Here is a 13,346-nt window from a genome sequence, read left to right on the forward strand (position 1 = left end):
GGTGTTTCAAAATACATCCTCTAAACATATAGCTCCTATTTCAAAAGAGAGCTTTTGGACACGCACAATGGCTTATTTCAAAATAGGCACTAGTCCTTATGAAATGAGCGTTACCAATTTCAAAATAATATATGCACTATAATTTCGAAATAACATGATGTATAGATGTGCCCTAAGCGACCCAGATGACTTTGATTACTACGTCCTCATAGCTTGCCATTTTGCCAGTCTTTTAATAATCCACATGTTTTCTCAGTGATTTGATATTTACTTTCAAATTGCTGATGAAAATGTTGAATAGACTTCAGCCTCCTACTAATCTTGGCAGAATCCCACTGGAAACAACCCCATTTTATGTTAAACGTAATAGGCGTTTGATGGTAAGGAATTTCTATAGGTGTTAATCCGTGTCTGGAACTAAGAGAGTATTTCGTGCACTTTGCTTTTAAATCTTTCAATCTCAATCCACCATAGTATTTGTTCAAAGAACTATGGGTTCTTTTTGTATGTAGTAGGGGATTTCTTTTGTTTATTTTTAAAAATTGGATTTTCATCTATTTTGTTTTATTTCAGGTGATTACTTTCTCCCTGCTCTGGATAGGACATCTCTGGTGAGAAGTGGAGCATACTTGAAAGTTTTTGATCAATCTATGGGAGAAGATTCATTTTGTGAAGGGTAGGAATAATCCATATTTCAAATATAAGAAAATGCACAAATTTGCCAACTCTCTGAACAATGGGGCAATGGAAATGTAGCTGAGCTGAGATTCTGATGACCTATCTGAAGCTTGGGAACACATTCCTCCATAAGTAGATGCACTGACAATTCTTGGTGAAAGATGCAACTAAATATAAGTAGTGAAACAAATCTGTTCCCACTTGTTTAAAATTTTATATGTAGGCAGCATTGTCCAGGCAGGTCATGAGCACAGGATTTCTAAATTTATCCCTGGCACAGGCTCTCTGAATTCCAATAGACACTTCATTTACCCTGTTTGTGGCTCAGTTTCTGTATCTTCCAAACAGATATGATAATGCATCACAAATGCCATTATGAAAAATAGGGAGTTTTGAAAATCAAGTTGAGAAGCCCATAGCTGCACAAATGATCACAGTCATTTGAATAAACCTGCTGTCAGGCAAAAGTACTATCCAGTGTAAGAATGGATACTAAAATCTAGCCCTAAATGGTTTAGCTGCATTTTGAAGTAGTAAGGGCTAAGTACTACTATTATTTAATGGGATGGGGAAGTCTAACTTTCTTCCAATGCTTTCCTGCAAATCCTAACATTAAAGCCTGAAGCATCCTGAGGCAAGCATGTGAGCTCTCGTGTTGATATTCTGTCTCCTGCATCTTAGCTCAAATACATTACAATGGTGTGTGGAGACTGTGCAATTTAATATCTCTGATGTTATTTCCCTTTAAGAGGAACAATTGGTTGTAGTTGTTTAACATTGGGGAAAGAGATGTGAATCCCAGTAAGGCCATGAATACATTTATTATTAATTTTTGTTCATTCATTATTAATTTTCTGTCAGACAAAATCAAAGGCTGAATTGGAAGCTTCAGTGTACTTGATCTTAATGTATTGGCTTCATAACTTTTTTACGAAGGATTATTTTGGACATCACTGGGAAATCAATGGTGTAGAGATTGGGGGCACACATCTTGTGGTACAGTGGTCACATTGCGTAGGAGCCTAGTTCATGTCTGCAACTGTTCATTCACCACAAGATGACTTTATACATAATGTTTGTAATAGTGGTGGTAGTAGTAATAATAATACAGAGCGGCAACTGATTTGGGGATTGTAGTGGGGGCACCGGCCACATGTTTCTACCCCACCCATGCTCCACCTTTTCTCTGCCCATGCCCTTCCCCCCACTCTGCCCCTGCCCATCACTTCTGAAGCATGCAGGGAAGTATCCTCCCCTCTGCTGGAGTAGCGCAGCTTAGGAGTAGTGCAAACTAGGAAGCTCGCACTGCACTACTCCAGGGGAGGCCCACACATTCATTGCAAGCAGGGCATGACACGGATGGTGAGTGAGGGGTGTGTGTGGCAAAGCAGGGGGTGTGCAGCCCCCTGTGCACTCACCACATGTAGCCTGTGATGATAGCGTATGAAATTCTGGACAGGGAAAAAAGGCACCAAAACACTCTTTGTATGTGGCTGGAAGTTCATTATCTAGGTGCGTCAATATGGGGTGCTTCCACAAGTGGAGCCAGTGGGGCTGATGGCAAATACAGGCCCCGTGGCATGATGGGAGAGGACCCAAGCTCCATCCCCCTGAAAAGGGCAGGGCCTAGGGCATGCAGCCCTCAGCTTCACTCACACCGGGGTGCTGGGTGGCCCCTTACAGTCACATGGAGCAATGCTGCCACAGTACTTCAAAGGTGCCTGGAGATCCAGCCGCCACTGCTGCCAAAATAGCAGCAGCCGCCATAGCTCTGGGCCCCTTTGAAACACTGGGCCTTGGGGCGACTGCCTTCGCCCCTTCCCCTGCCATCTGTCGGGGGGCCTGAATGGAGCACAGTAGTTGGTCCTTTCAGAGAATTACTCTACATACACATGGAAATGCTGTGTTTTCTGTGTCCCTCTTGCAAGAGGCATTTTCTCGTTCAGTTTTTGTTGACCTTCCAGCATCCTAGTGACCTTGTGGTGCTGACTGGACCAAGGAACTAAAGCAGAGAGCATAATCGGACCTGGCATCTCAGCTGAGGAGTTAAGCTTTTTGTATTCCAGGCCTACAGTCTAAAGAAAAGAGTTTCAGAATCTTCTTGCTTCTACGCTGAATTTTTACAATGGCCCTTCTTAACACTTAGCTGCCTTACTATAACAATGCAATATTTTCAGTTTGAGTGACTCAGTAACCCACACTGTTCAAACAATGCTTTTCTTTAATGCTGTAGGTTGAGCAAGCATCTGTTTGAAAGTATTTAGCCATGTGCTCTAGAGAGAAAATTTGATCCAGTCTTTTTGTTGTCTAATCATTTCACTGATGAGAATACTGGCTTAGGAGAAAAATAAATATTTTATGAGACATTATAAAGTTTTATGGTGCAATTATTACAGATATAATTGTTCAGGGTTGTAGAGGTCTATAGTTGTCTCACTATTCATAGACCAGTGCCCTTTTATACTCCTTTTTATAGTTAATGCAATGTCTCATTTAATAATTTAAAAATAATTTATTGGCGTTAAATTGCTTTTTTAGAAGGCACAATCTTATCTCTCATTTTTATAAGAATCTAATTTTAATTTGTTTGCTATTCCATTCTAACATGAATTTAGGAATTTAATGGAGTGAAAATTGAAGGCTGATGGCATCAGTGAAATTATTAATTTGGTAACTGAAAGATTTATTTGGTTGATAGAATTTTCAATAGTCAATTATCTTTGGACTCTATTAAAAGATGAAGCCAGAGTCAAATAACAGTTCTCACTCAGGGTTCCCCAGGATAAATTGAAAAAGACATCTTTATTATTGCTATTGATGTTAACATGCAAATCACTTGCCATTAATAATCCCAATAGACAGATAAATGTTTGTTTTTCCCCTCAAGAAGCAAAATAAGAAACCCTAAAAATGTTATGCTAAGAAATTAATATGGCCTGAATATAGTGGATTTAGCCAGGCATAATATTTTAAGTTTATGTTTAGCTATACCAAGTCCTAGTAGAATAACATCATAAAGACCGTATGTCTTTAAGTCATTCAAATAAGAGTGTCTGATTTTATGTTTGTTAAAGCTGACTGCTTTGTAGAAGTAATGACACAGTCCAATAGATGCTGCTTTTGTTCCTTAAGGTAATGGAACTGAGGCGGGGTGTACCTCTTCTCCCCACTCTGAGAAGCACGGTGCTAGGCAGTCCGTGTGGAGGGCAATTCCAGGTTGTTTCTTTGCTCAAATGTAGCTTTCTGCCCCAGCCGCCTTGCCCGTCAAAGTACAGCCACTTAGCAGGTCCTATCAGCCTTGTTTGCAGCTGGCTGATGCGTCAACTTGCCCTTTTTCTCTGAGAAACTGATTAGATCACTCCCATACTTTTACTAGGGTGTCCGCATTGCCCTATGGCAAATATGGGACACCTGCCTCTGGGGATGGGGGGCTGCTGTTCCATGTCAGGGCTCCTCAGCGATGGGGGCAGCTGCCCCACAGTGAGGCACCAGGGATAGGAGCTCAGCAGGCTCCTGGGGAAGGGGGTGGAGGATGGGGATTCTACAACCTCCCAATAGGGTGATGCCAGATAATTAAGAGGCTTCCCCCATAGTGCGGAGCTCACCTGCCGTGGCGGCTGCCTTCGTGGGGTGCCAGGGAATGGGGCAACCACCCACTGGAAGAGCTCCCTGGGAGAAGGGACTACCACCTCGAGACACTGGGCACCAGGGAACAGTAGCCATGCAAAATATGGAACAATTGGCCCATCTTCTTAAAGAAGTTTGGATGCCTGTGAGACAGCTCACATAAGGGACTGGCCTGGTAAAAATGGGATGGATGGTCATCCTAAATTTTACTCATGATCTCTCTGCTTATGTTTGTTTAATCATTCTTGTTGCTCTTCTCAGGACCTCCAGTTTCTCCCCATCTTTCTTGAAATGTGGTGCCCAGGACTGGACACAATGCTCCAATTAAGGCTGAATCAGCACAGAGCAGAATAATGATTTTTTGTGTATTGCTCTCAACACTCTTTTGTAATGCATCCCAGAATCATGTTTGCTTGTTTACAAGTGCATGGTTTCTCTTTGTATTTGCTAAATTTGAAATGAAGAAATGAGGAAAACCAGGTGGAACAGTTTAAATAGGTTCAAATGCAGCTAAATATCTGCTACAAAAAAGAACTGAACAAAGACCGTGTGCTTTTTTTTTTTCCATTTCAAAACCGGATGTGTTCCAGCAATAAAGTTTTTGTGAGAAATGTAATAACATGGATTGTCCTGATGAGTTAGACAAGATACCTGAATTCCCATCTTCATCCATTTAGCTGGTGCTGAAGGTACCTTTCTGTCACCCTTGAACTTATTCAAGCCTGTTTGTTCTCTTCCGCCACTTTATTTAAGCCACTCGATATGTTGTTTTCTATGATGGAATATACAAACCCTGAAAGGCTTATTTAAATTTTAGCACACGCATCAAAATCTGTTTAGCATATAGTGGTATCATTTGTGTTTTGCACATAAACAAAAAGACTCTATTACCATAGCACAAGTCAAGGCTCACTACAAAAGGACATGCATCCAAGATGAAGGACACAAACAATAGTTACCAAAAAAATGAAGCAATGTGGGATTAATTTCACTAATCTAAGTAACATTTTCCATGACTAACAAGTACAAGATATGTAATGTACAGTAACAGCAATGATGGTCAGTTTCCAATGTGACTTTCTGTGATGTAGTGTGACCCAAAGAGAACCCAAAAGATGCTGTCATACTATGTACTTAAAAGTTGACAGACTATATTACTGAAAAACTAACACTGACTATTAATATTCTTGTATGTTGTGTGCATTGAAAACCAAGTCAAAAGCCACCAATGTTTGTGTCATGCCATTCATTTAAAAGGGCTTTGGATCAGATCCTATGCCTGCTTTGTCCTTTAAATAAAACTGGTTAATCAGGGAAAGAGTGGGGGAGATTGAAGTTCATTTCAAGTATAAGGAGATCAGTATCTGACATCTCTAAATGAACCTTTCAAAGTGTGATCATCAGTGTTGTGAGTGCACCTGTTTGCTAATGCAAAGCTCTACAGTCACAAATGCAAATTGGTTAATAGAGCATGAAATGCCTGTTAGCAAGTGGAAATGTGAGTTCTGCAAAAACAAAATGGATGCAGATAGCCACTGCAAGGTTTGGGAATGGAATGAAATGTAATCACTGATAATTTGGCCCATAGTGCAGCAGTATTTATTATCTGACACATGCTATAAAGCCATGTTTACATGTGATGCATTTTAGACATTAGGGGCTAGATTTTCAAAGTATTTAAAGTGTAGACAAGCACCGGTAGGATTTGTGGAGAAAAAACAATTTAGGTACACAACTCTCATTGACTACAATCTGTTGGCAGTTGTTAGGCACCTAAATACATTAAGCAACCTGCAGTCAGGGTTACCAGATTTATTCTGAGTTGTGAATTTTTTTTTTTTTTTTTTTTTTGCTTTGAGAGTAGCAATAACTAGAGCTATGAAAGGTATGACTTGTTTCATGCACCCTCATGATGACATCTTTGACACTTCTTTTGTCAATTTTGTGCCCCTCAGACATAAGGTTTCCATTAAATAGTGAATATTGTGGCTGTTTTAATGGGCAAATGTTTTGTTTGTTTCAAATGCAAAGCTACTTTGACTGGAAAAGGACAAGTGTTTCACAAATGGCCAGGTGTATCTGGGATTGAGCTCTCCTTCATTCTTTGGGGCACCCTCATAAGACAGAGTGGTGATAATGTGGTTTATTTTGATCTTCTGTACCGAGATGCGGGGGAAGTGATGGGAAAAACAGAATATCAAATGTCTCAATAAATAAACAGAGACACTAGTCCTTTGATGAAACAACAGAGCAGAATACTGATTATTTTTTCCTCAAGGGAATGTTTCCCTATAACTTCAGTATAATAAGAATAATAAATTATGTCAAGCTTAGTATCACAAGCATTGGAAATGTACACTGATTTCCAGCCTGAATACGCAAGGGACTGTCAAATGGCAATAGGGCAGCAGACCATTCTCCTTAAAGACACATTATCACAGTGGTGAACTTTCTGACTGATTAGAGAGAGCATATGCTGTCCCATGTCATCATTTAGGGACTGTTTGATAGGTTTTTGTACTGTTTTAACTGTGTTGGCATGGGGTGTAAGTTTTTGCTGATAGCTATAGTGGAACAGTCCATGCTATGCATGCTGATATACCACTATGCAGATGCTTTTATGCTCTTTTATGGTTTGTTCCATTTCCCTTGCTGGGATACGCTATTCTGCTGTAAGTACCTTAATCTGCTGTATATCTGAGTGAATTTTGTCTATGAGCAAATGAACGAGTCTGTTTATCCATCTGTTTGTATGTTCAATAACTCCTAAATAGTAAGCGTTACGACCACCAAATTTGCTATTCAGCTTCCTCTTATCGTAATGTAAAGCAAGGTGAGAGGTTTTGGTTGTGCCAGAACAATAGGATGTGCCTGGCATGCTGCTATTTTTCAAACCATGGAAATGGGGATGGGGGGGCTGCTAGCAGGGATAGTTAGTCTATATAATGACCATAAGCTGACAGCAATGGCCCAGAGAGGGGAACCAAGACATCTATAACCTCTTTGGGACAGCAAGGGGCCGGGGTAGGGCAGCATGGCTCCTGCTGTGGCCAGTCCTAGGAAGCCACTGCCTAGCCCACACAACCGCAGCTGCAGACAGGCTTGGGGTGCTGCCACCCATGCAGGACCTAAGAAATGCTGGGTAAATCTTATAGTCATGGTATAACTGTATTCATGCTGGGGAGTTTGTATCGTTTTGTAGTGGGTAGTGGGATAGTTTATGCAGTACACATTTTTTGTGTAAAGCAGACCTAAGAAGGTGAGTCAGGGTGGTTTCTGCACATCTCCTTAAGTCTACATGACAGGCTCGGTGAGCTTGAGAACTTAAAAAATTGAAAAATGCCCTGTTTAAGTTAGTCTTATACACTAGAATAAGCTGCCTTGGACATTCTTTTGTGGACTTCCAGATAGTTCAAAGTACCCTGTCCTGCCTGGTTTCAACAAAATAACTACCAAGTAGAAAAGAACCACAATAAAATGTTGCCTGTCCCCAAAGCATACTAGAACTTCAATGAAGTCTGCTTATGAGTGCTTGTATAATTGTAAATATTTTCTCAAGCTTCTACTCCTTTAGATGCACCCTACTAGCATCGTTGATTATTACAACTGATATCTTCTCTGCATAAATAGAATCTATACAGAACCGGAAGATGGTGTTCCTTAGCACACAAGGCATGATTTCAGGCGATAGAAGTTGCGTATGTCCTTTGGCTAAATTCAGCAGTTAATCCTAGGAAACAGGATATCCTAGTGCCAGCACTGATAACAGTTGCTGTCATTTATTTGTCCCTAAACTATTTCAGTTTGATGTTGGAAGGAGAGAAAGGGGGTGGAGAGTAGAGACATTTGTCCAGTGCAGGGTCCTTGAAATGTCTTCTGAAGAGAGGGTGCTAGATTAGCTGGACCAGTAGTCTGTTCCAGTCTGGTAATTCCTGTGGTCCTAAAGATCAGAGTAATTTTTAGAGCATTGCAAATATCATTTTGGGGTCATCCTTTACCATAATACACATGGATGAACAGATTGAGTGCTGAATACTAGTGCAGGCTTCTGTGATACTTCTCATCTCGTGTATTTGCAAGCAAAATCCCACAGTTGCCACTTGTGCACAAATGAAATAGATTTTGGCCATGTCTCTGATGGGATAAGTCTGGTCTTGCCCCCAAAGTCTTTAAAAAAATCCATTAATATGACCCCTAAACAATTAGTTTCCTATTGTTGCAATAAAAACAGAAGTAAATTGATTTTTAATTTTTTCTACTTGTCTGGAAAAGTAATTTTGGTTTAGTCAGAGCCAAAGACAAAGCAAAATAGATGTACTGAACATATGAATACCAGGGATGTGATTTCTTGAGCAACAATAATCCTGTCACAGCTGTCAGAATTTACTTCTTTATCCATATGACATTTTAGCAGGCTGGAAATCTGTATTAAAATAAACAAATATAAAGGACTCAGTCTACAATTACTGACATCCCCAGGCTCAGCCACACAGTATACTGTGTACAAATTTCAGCAAATTTGGTTTACCAACCACTAGATTAGCTTTTGTTATTCCAAAGCTTAGGCATAACTCTTCAGTTACATTATGGCAATGTTATGACAGGCAGTTAAAAATGTTGGTTTAATTTTCACTTGGGATTCAGGGAAGAAGAGAATGCTACAGGAAATACACCTTTTTTCTCTTGTTAGCATGAATTTATTCATTAGAAACAAAGGTATACTATCCAGGGCCATTTCCCTCTGCTCACAGAGAGCTAAACTGTGCAACCTGTAAACATTGGAGAAGCTTCTTATGCATATAGTTGTTCACCCATGTGAGTACGGGTTTCACAATCAGACCCTAGGTTATCAAGTGATTTTGTGCATAGCTGTGCTGCTTTACTAGCCTTAAGGCAATATGAATTCAAACTGCCCTAAAATATATCTATTAATGGTATCTCAGGTTAAAATCAGATGCCTGTTGTTGCTGATTTTGTGGTCAGAATAGGGAAAGAAAAGCTTAGTATTGGGTAGTTAAATTGTACAGAAACTTCAGCTAAAGATGGGGAGTTTCAGCTTCTCATATAAATTAGTATAGTTCCATTGAGTTTATTCTGCTTTCTTAAGGTCATGGAGTTGCGATTTACACCAGCTTGAGAAACCCCAGTGGATGCTTCCTCGATTCAAAAATGTTATTAGTTAGTTCATCACATACTTATTCAGATAGTGATAACTGGCATGGAAAAAGTGAATAAGGAGAAGTTATTTACTGGTTCCCATAACAAAAGAAACCGGGAGTCTCCAAATGAAATGAATGGGTAGCAGGTTTAAAACCTACAAAAGGAAGCTTTTCTTCACGTAGCACATAGGAGGTCTGTGGAACTCATTGCCAGAGGAGGTTGTGAAGACCAAGACTTTAACAGGGTTCAAAAAAGAAATATATAGCCACTGATGGACCTAAACTCCATGAAGTTATTAGCCAGGATGGGGTAGGAATGGTGTCCCTAGCCTCTGTTTGTCAGAGGTTGGAAATGTGTGTCAGGAGAGGCATCACTTTGGTAGTTACCAAAGTTCTGTTCACTCCCTTTGGGGCATCAGGCATTGTCCTCTGTTGGAAGGCAGGATACTAGGCTAGCTAGACCTTTGGTCTGAACCAATATGGCCATTCTTGAGTGATACTCATAAAGGCATTGATAAAAAACAAAGAGTAGGGTGTGTTTTTTTTTTCTTTTTGGTTTTGTGTTTTCCTGTCAGGACGTGTCTTCACTACAGGGTTAACTTGGGAAGACCTACAGTTGAGCCTATTGACATGCAGAGTTTTCAAAAATCCATGTTTCTACCAGTGCTGTACAAATGCTACTCCTTGAACTGTAGGGTAGACCCTGAAGAAGCATTAATACATAGTGCTATTTTGAGGTATCTGCACTTCATGAAGATGGGCAGTCATGGCAGCAGTGCCATAATGGCCTTCCAATCCATTTCCATAAGAGCTCAGACCAGAAGTGTGTTCTAGTGGTGCCTAGAAGAGCAGCATTCTGGCTTTATGTCACCTCACAACATAGTGCTATATGTTAGTGACCCCTTGATGATTGGAGGCAGAATAGGTGGCTGATGTACTCAGTTGTTTGCTCCAGGATAACATATGAGGACCAGAAGGGAGAATGCCAGGATGGTCCAAGGCATTCCTAAAGTTTAGAATCAGAGATTTGGGATACTTCAAGTCATAAGAGGGAAGCTGCTCATCCAGTACTTGACTTGGATGGTCCTGGTTTTGAGACGTTTGTCCCTTGTTTGGAACTGAGTGTGGTTTTCTCTGATACCACTCTTCCCCCATTATACTTCAAAATAGCACCAACAGTGCGGTATTACTTGGCACACACCATTCATACAAAGTCAGGATGGTGGTGGGTACACTCTAAAAAGTTGGTGCCCTGTTGGTATGTCCTAACATACCCACTTAGGACAGTGGGGCCAGAGTCATTGTGGTAGGGGCAAGCCTGCATCATTCCAGAAAGTACAAAAAAGTCCATTATTCTGGGAATGAGAGGGTAGCCATCCTTTAGCCCTAGTGTTTAGAAACAGAAGGGTAGACAAGTGTTCCCCACTCACATCTGAAGATTATACGTGTATGTGGGATTGGGTGAAAACAGCAGCCAAACGAATACAAGCCTCCTCAAAAAGACATAGAACACTCCTGATTCTCCTCAGAGAGGAAATGCAGGACCATTGAGAGAACTCCCCTTTCGTGGAAGGTGGAGTACCCCTTTTAGATAGTAGTTTGTCTTGCGTTAGGCAGGTCTAAACATTGACCACTTCATGCTGATGACTCTGGTGCTCAGCAGGAAGGAAACCTACCCATATCCCTATTGAGAGGAGCTAAGTGCCTTTTCTTATGAAGTAAATGTGGCACAGCTGAGTGGTGCTGTGGCTCAGACACTGGCTGAAGTTGGGAAAACTGATTCATGTCTCAGAGTTTGCCATACCTCAGATTTCAGTTGAAAGTGGGAAAATTGAGGCAGGTAAGGCAGCACAATATGTAATTCCTATTCAGTTTCTCACCTTAGGTGTTTTACTCAAGATGGATATTGTGCATATGGCTGCTTCCTCAGTCATAGCCAGACCCAGTTTATTTTCTATTAAGAGACCATGGTTTAACTGAGTGTTGGACAATCCTGTACTCAGTAAAACAGGATTGGATGCCAGAGTAAGGCCTGAACATTGTTTAGAATGCTTTTAGGCTCCAAAGTTTAGAGGGACGTCCAGCCAGAAGAGAAAACAGGGACTCCATTAAAAGTAGAATTTGTTAGTCCTGCTTATTATGGAGTGCAAGATCCATATTTCTGGCACACCACCATTGCTATAGCATGGATCCTTCCAGAAGATGAATTTTGAGAGCCCAAACAATTTCTTTTCACAATCTACAGACTAGACTAGCAAATTATCTCTTAACACCTTGCAAATCCAGGCAAAGAGTGGCACAGTTCATTATGAGTCTTGGAATATATGCCTAACTGGCTGTATTGATTGTCACAACCTTGTTAAGCACCAGTGTGGACATTGCATATGACAGCACAGTGATGCAGTTGCGCAATTATGGGACAGGCTAACAGATTAATTTACAGATCTGCAAGCAGTGAAGATGTAGCTTTAGATCTAGGGTCTACTTGTCTCAGAAGAAACACAGATTCAAAAGGCATGGGAACCTAACTGTCTAATAATGCATAAAGATAAAACTGGATTTTTGTAACTTCAGTCAGTGTCCTCCTTCCTTTCTGGATGTCCTATTGATGATATATCATCACTCATACTCTTTGGTAAAGCAGTCTTTTGGTGATATTTCATTGGGGCTTTTTTCTCAAGACACAAAGTTATTATATTGCCATAGGAGCTTCTCTAGGCTAAGAATGACCCATATTGTCTTGAAAGTAAGCTGAGAATTTCACACATGCTCCTATCACTTCTAACATGGATTATTGGAACACACATTTTTCTGGGGGTCATTGCCAAGCTATCAGAAGGACTTTGAATTTATGAATCTTTGTAATTCTTCCACACAAAATACAAATTCACCTTAAAAATTACGGAACTTATTTACAAAGCAGAGTCACATATGTAGATATTAAGTTTGTAGGTCAAACATTTTGAGATAGAAGTATTAAAAAAAAAGAATATTTTCTAGTAGTGAATTACATTGAAACGTTTAAACTCATAAGCCTAATTATGAGTTGTGTAAGGCAGTGTAACTCCTTTGACTTCAATAAAGCTGTACTAATTTTCATCAGCTGATGGCCTGGATCCTCCATTTAAAATAGATATTTTAGCACATTTTAATCTTTATTTCAAAATACCTGCAAGATGAAATCCTGGTCCCACCGAAGTCAGTTGAAGTTTCTTTTGCAATCAGCTTCAATGTGCACAGGACTTCACTCCTAGTCATTAGTCCTTAAAATATCCATTGGAAGAAAAATATAGCCTGAAAACAAAATAACTTATTATTTTACTTCATTACTATATAAATGTCTCCAATTTTGCCTTGAACCAAATATTTTAATTAGCTTCTTTTTAGCATTAGCAACAGTGGCCCAAATCCAGAGTGTCCTGGAAATAGATCTTGGGACTGGGCAAGATTTTGTCAAAACCCATACTGTCTGTTGGCAAAAAGATTTGGATAGACAATTCCTAACCATCTCTACTAAATTCATCCATCATGGTTATTGATTTCTGTGGGCCTGTGCATTAACCAAGGTATTATTCACTGTGATTCAGGAGGAGGGAATCTTAGGATGTGTCTATTCTAGACATAGCAGTTGACTGCTGATATGCAATTTTAGCTATGCCATTTGCTGTCTACATGGAAGACGGTCGATGACTGGAGCATTTCTCCTGTCAACCTTCCTTATTCTTCACCACTTGTGAGGATTTCTGGGATTGACTTTGACCCCAGAAAATGCCATTTCACACATGTGGTGTATAACACCATGGAAGATTGACCCTGAGCGGGTAGATCTTCCGTGTTAGTGTGACTGTAGGCTTAAAGAGCTGAATGAGTGAGACAGACTAA

At 40.3% G+C, this 13,346-nt stretch overlaps 1 long non-coding RNA gene across 2 annotated transcripts in view; it reads left to right on the plus strand.

Annotated features, from left to right (window-relative positions):
- Positions 1–13,346, plus strand: part of LOC142020833 (uncharacterized) — a 167,027-nt gene that overhangs the window by 35,073 nt on the left and 118,608 nt on the right. For both annotated transcript variants that reach the window (XR_012647513.1, XR_012647514.1), the window contains exon 2: positions 574–676. This is a non-coding gene — a long non-coding RNA (uncharacterized LOC142020833). The remainder of the gene's footprint in view (positions 1–573; positions 677–13,346) is intronic.

The sequence above is a fragment of the Carettochelys insculpta genome, chromosome 14 (assembly GCF_033958435.1).
Source record: "Carettochelys insculpta isolate YL-2023 chromosome 14, ASM3395843v1, whole genome shotgun sequence".
NCBI classification, from domain to species: Eukaryota; Metazoa; Chordata; order Testudines; family Carettochelyidae; genus Carettochelys; species Carettochelys insculpta.